The sequence below is a fragment of the Contarinia nasturtii genome, unplaced genomic scaffold (assembly GCF_009176525.2).
Source record: "Contarinia nasturtii isolate CC-2019 unplaced genomic scaffold, AAFC_CNas_1.1 Cnas_scaffold_1699, whole genome shotgun sequence".
Classification (NCBI taxonomy): domain Eukaryota; kingdom Metazoa; phylum Arthropoda; class Insecta; order Diptera; family Cecidomyiidae; genus Contarinia; species Contarinia nasturtii.
The window spans coordinates 3,815,135-3,821,609 of NW_022199032.1; positions in this window are offsets into that span (position 1 = coordinate 3,815,135).

The window sequence follows — 6,475 nt, forward strand, 5'->3', positions numbered from 1 at the left end:
TTAAGTGCTTCTAAGGTTAAGAATATTTGAAGAAAAAATTTAATATTAAAATTTGGTGTCACAGAATTTTAAAATGGTCTTACCATTAGCTTACCATTAATAAATAATACATCAATAGATTGATGATGTTTTAAGGTTAACATTTTTAATAGTTTTACATTTGATATGGTTTTTTATTATGTTTTTTGTACTTTCAGTTGTGAAGGTAAGATAATCTGGTTCTATTCAATTCTAAGCTAATTCTTTCCACTGAAATGTTCAAAGTTCTTATTACTTCGAAAATCAATAAGACAGTCATAATTACGTTGCACAAAGAAATAAATTAATGAAATGCCATAAGAAGATTGAGCACTTCTCAAAGTGCAAAGTTTACCAAAAGTCTGGATTTTTCTGAGATTCTTTTAATTGAAGAATGTTATTTTGAATCATACTCACTTGATAAATACACGCATTGATATGCAAACTCAATTGAATAAATTGTGGAAAATCATCAATTGAACTGTGCTTAAACTGATTGGATTGAATAGCGCTACTTTCACTTTACTGCGTGAATCTTCGTTGTATTTTCGATGTTGTTCATCACCTTGTTGCATATCATTTGAATTATATTGTGCACACAATCATCATAAGGCTGCACATTTTTATGCGAAATCTGCCATGCGCATGTTCAACTGTTTCATGTTTGTGGTCAATCCAATATCATAGCACCTTCCCATGACTTATAGAAGGACAGGGTTTGTAAATCGTAAAATGTAAACCTTTTCAATTAATAAATGTGTTCAGTCAAGAACAAATTTAAAAAACTCTTAAAATTGAAATCAATCACTAATATATACCTAGTGTATGTCAATATCAACTATTGGACGATAGATGTAGCACAAATGCATGTTATTCATATATGTTGAAATGAAACATTTTGAACAAAATACACACAGAGACACCGCGTTGAGACCGCTTGGTTCAAACAATCGACTATAGAAAGGCGGTAAATTGAATGTTATTTAGAGTCGACAGAAAATTTCAAAATCGATTAATATTGTTTCGACGGTAGTTCAATTGAAATACGTTGACATTTTGGCACAGACATTGTGCAGTGTTCGCTCAGTTAGCGATTTTCTATTAATATACAAATATACCATAAAAATATGTTTGGCACACCAAATCCAAACTTAAATCTATATTTAACTATTAATGATTTAAGATAAATTAGTTGATTTGAATGTTGACATGCCGGGCATTAAAAAAATACCAATTCATGATATTTTTTTGTATACACATTTTATTTCGGGAACTTTATAATGAGTTTGGAAAGTTTTATGATGGATTTTATTTCTCTATCTCTGCGTGTTTCAAATGACAACAAGACAGAGAGAGAGAGAGAGAAAAACGGGAATAAAAAGAATCATGTAGAGAACTGGGGGTAATCAATCACGCAAATTATTTTCAAGAAACAAAAACTAAAGATTGATATGTTGAAACCATTCTCTTATTAGAATGAATAATGCTGAAACAGATGGTATAGGATGGTCACTGAATTTTGTTTCTCTTTTCGATATTCGATCAAATCAGATTAACGGCGGAGTGATAAAAAATAACGTTAGCACAATGGAACAGGACATTGAAAGAGTTGAAAATGAGTGGAACGACTGAATCATATAATATTTTATATCATCGGTTTAACGCAACAGGGTCCCGTTCGTGAATCACTTTCATTTTTTCTTGGATCGTCGTAATTCACGCAACAGCGATCGCCGTTCAAAAACACCTCTCGAACTTTCAACAGATTTTTCTTTTTCAATTATACAAAAATTATGACCGAATTTTTTGTTTTGAATAAAATGCACCCGATGTAATTCTGATTTAATGAATAGCATCTATCAACTCGAGAAAAAAAATGAGTCAAGATGTATTGTGTGATTACAATCGATAAATTTGATTTATTTAATTTTTTTTTGTGGGGAGATTTTACTTTTAAATTATTTCTATGTGGTTGTGTATTTAATTCGTTTGAGAGGGATAAAGAGAGAAGGAAAGGAAGCGAGTTGCAATGAAAAATGTATTGAAATTCGAAATAGTTTTGAGAGAAAAAAAAACTCAAAGAATCTGAAAGAATGATCGTTATTTTTCATTTTTCTCCTCATCTTTCTCTTTCTACCAAATGCACTGATTTATCACAAATAGAAAAAAACAGGTCCATAGTAGGTGTCTTTTGTTATGGACGAAGTCAACGAATATGTGAGAAAATCAAAAAAATAGGATAAAAACCAACAAAAAAGAACATATCATTCATGATGTGAGATTCGAAATAAAATAGAGAGGGAGAGAATCTCTAAGAAAAGCCATTAGGTAAAATCGAAGATGTTTGATTAAAATATGTGTATTGCTGTGAAATGGCATTTTAGTTTCGTTTTCAAGTCAATTTGTTTATCTCAATGTCAGACACTTTCGAAGGGTGTGTCTCGAATGACGAGGTTTTTTTTTCGTTTGTGGTTTTTCCTCTTCATCATCGAGATCAAACCGAAGAAAAACATCAATGGATTTTCATTCAATTAATGGTGGGATTTCATCTTCATTAGAAATTGAATCGTTTTTGGAACTACGTGAAGAAAAAAAACCACCAAAAGAATATTTTTACACAATGCAGAAATACTCGTCCTTCATGCTGATTTGTACGTGGCTGTGGCTGTGCTATTGCATAGTTGCTTTGACTCTGTTGGTTTCTTTTTTAATTTCATTAAATTTGTATAAATACGTATATATTTTTTTCGTTTCGTGAACCAGCGAATAACTCTCAGCATAATAACGGCGACGGTGGCAGAGTACTTTATGTTCGTGGCCATTTCAGAATGGCGTACAATATAACGTTTGCTTAGGTATAACGCCTCCGCGTTTCCAGCATTGAAACGATGTTTTGACCTCGAAATCCCCACGCTGAAAAAGAAAACTATCGAGCATATAAAAGCAGCACAAATACAATCGAATTCCATACGTATGTGCTGTTTCTGATGGAGATAGGAATTTATAAGATGAAGAAGAGAAGAGAATACGAAAAAAAAAACCGCGCTTCGATTGCCCCGTGTTTAAAGAGTGCTTTTCTTTCCGCAGTTTTATTATTGCTGTTTTATGTTAGCGAGAGCCACATATCGTCTCTCGTTTTTTCCGCCGTACTTTTTTCCGTAATGCTGTTACAATGCAAAAGCATTGCATTAACGTTAAAATGTTTTATATCGTAAAGCACGAAAAAAAGCAACAACAGCGCCAACAACATATACACACAAAAATAACAATCAATATTTTCGAATCGGCATGGGTTAGGTTTTCATCGTGCGCGCGCACTCACAAGAGCCAATCCGAAACACACAGCCATTTTGAGCTGTGAGCATATTGTAAAAGTTGTTACATTACATTGGCATTTTGTTTTCGAGTATCGTTCAGAGTGCATCATCGAATGCGAAATGATACAAAAATTGTACAATCTTTCTCTCGCTCTCTTTCGATTATGTGTATGGTTTTGTGGGCACATGCGCGCATCCGTACACACACATACACACACACACGACTCAAGCAGCAAATAGATGGAACATGATCGACGGTGGAAAATAATCTACCACGATAATATAAATTAACCGACTTTATGGCTATGCATTCGTATATAAAACGATGAAACGGCACGAAAACAAGGCAAACATCCAACCAATCAATTCTATCTCTTACTTTCATTCAATTTTGTTCGATGCACTTTGCACTCCCTTTTGCTCGATCTCTTTCTCTCAATGCACAAACACAGACGCACACGCACACTGCATTGGAGGAGCAATATTTTCGTATGCAATTGCGTTCATCGGTTTTTTATTTTCCTTTTCTTGTAGCCTTTGTTCTCTCCGATTGTTGCCGGATTGTTTTTCGCAATGTTGCATGAAAATATGGTTTGTTGGATGCGTGCACGGTTATAGGAGGCTGCGCATATATACATTATATTTTAAATGGGATAACAATATACTGAGCGCGCGCAAAATTTTTATTGCACATACAAAATTTTTGAATGCAGAAAGGCACATCAAATGTGTCTCTCTTGAAAATAAATGAGTTTGCAATTGTGAATATTGTTGCCTGTTGTTGTCGTTGTTTCTTTTTTCTGAAATATATATGCACATTTAAGAAGGCATCTGCACGATATGTATGGTCCATAAAAATCGACCCAAAAATCTGTATAGCTGCAGAAAATGAATGCCATTCGAAAGAAGATTTTATTTGAAAATTTCGCCGTAGAAACAATGAATTTTGCTGTGAATTGATTGGAACGTACGTGTGCATGCCACATTGTTTTATCCATGACTTTATATTTATCGAAATGTATTCCGATGTATATGTGAAAAGAATATGTTACTAAATACAAATGTGCATAACATTTTTCACAAAAAGAATTCGCAAAGGATGCCAAACCTTCTGCATTATATACGAACTTTAAGTATCCGAACAGATAAGGGATTTTTTTTCGCGCGCGCATTTTCATAGTATTTTGCAAAAAAAAAAGTGCCACACATTTTTATGTGCACAGAAAAAGGGAACATGGAGCAAACGAAAAAAGAGCATATTCATGGAATGGAAAATAATGTGGCACAGTGTACATTTTAACATAGAGAAGCGATCGCTTTGCAAATTTGAGAAAGAAATAATAAGAAAGGAGAAGAAAGAAAAAAAAGAACTTAAAATTCAGTAAAAATTGAAACATGAAACGATTCGCTTTGAATATGTAACATAAAGAGCTGTATACAAATGCTATGATCAGCCACAATACTATGATCGTGCAGCATTGTATCTTAGCATAACAGTGCACGATATCATTGAGTAATGCAGAGACTGCGAGCAAGATGACGATAAAATAGTTTCCATGTATCATATTAATCGTTTTCTGGCAATACCACGCCAATGTAGTTTGTATTTCTATACAACACACAATGATTTCTTTGCTTCGTTTTTTGTTTTTTTTTTCTCTCTTCATAATCATCGCTTGTATTCGTTTTGCATTTTTCCATTTTCACGTTATATCTCCGATCAGCTTCCACCAGCCGAATCATTGTCATTGATATATGAAAATATTTTATAGTTCCAGATACACATTTTCTCCCTCTCAAACATTGGATATGATTTTTTTATTCCCTTTTCTTACTCGCCGGTTACAATAGACTCTCACCATGCATCTAAAATACATGGTTGAACGTTACTTTTATTTGGGATACAAAAAAAAAAAGTTCGTCGCTTGACTCTTTCACTTTATCATATGCTAGCTGGTTGTTTTTCCATAATTCCAAGCCCGGTGATTTATACATTTCGAGCCCATCAAATGTAATCATTCCATAAAATTTGATATTCAATGGTTTTGATTTTATTGGTTCATAAAAAAAAAGTTAAATGCGCTCAGACAACAACACATTTAATTTGAAAATGAAGAAAAAATGAGAGAGAGAGATGAAGAAAGAAAGAGTTTTTTTTTAAAAGCGCATAGCAACATCATGACATTTTCATTGGACGCTCTCTACCCCTTACTATTCACATTTATGTGACCATTTCAATTGTGGACGTATCAGATACATATTTCGCCGGCTAACTTAAATCGAATTAGATTTGGTGTGTTTGAGAGAAGAAAAAAAAGTTATGCGATTTGATTGCCGAAGCCACGGCGAATCATTGTGTGGTATCATAAAAATGGAATGCGATTGCATTGGTATGCGTGTATGTGTGTGTATGTCTGTAGCTGGTATAAAAGATAAATGAGACATGTATAGCTAAGAGCGGATGCTATTTAAAAATTTCAGCTTTAGGATCTCACCAAATCGACTTTGATACATGAAACAAACTATGGTACATAAGGTATAATTTTACACAAGCACAAAACCATGTCGGTGATCATCATTATCATCTCTCGCATGCTCTCCGACACACAACCGATCTCACTGTGACTTGGCCATGTATGTATATAGATGGATATTTTTTTTTTCGTGAGGGCCCTTTCTTTTTCATGTGGAGCGAAGATGCAAAGATACACACATTAAAATGACCTAAAACGATACGCAGCTCAGTCAAATCAACGGTCAGGCAGCATTAAATGAATAAAAAAAGGCATACACAATAACAACAACAACACCACCAACATCATCATCATCAACAACAACAAACGCAGCATCGACACCACTCTCGGTTTGTTTGGATATTTCTTTTGCTTCTTCATTCGGTTTTCAAAGATTATTTTTTTTTATTGCATATTTAAATATATAACACAGAGAGAAGAATATCCTGTACCTTCAGCATATACGATCGTCGACAATTTTTGTATCCAAAAACTGGTTTTTCATTTTCGAAGCGAGCATTTCTGAAAGGAAAAAAAAATCACACAAAACCATTTTCCATCTCTGTTTTACACCGAAATTCTTTCTCTCTCGCTCTGTCTATCTCCCGATGCCTTTTATTTATTGTA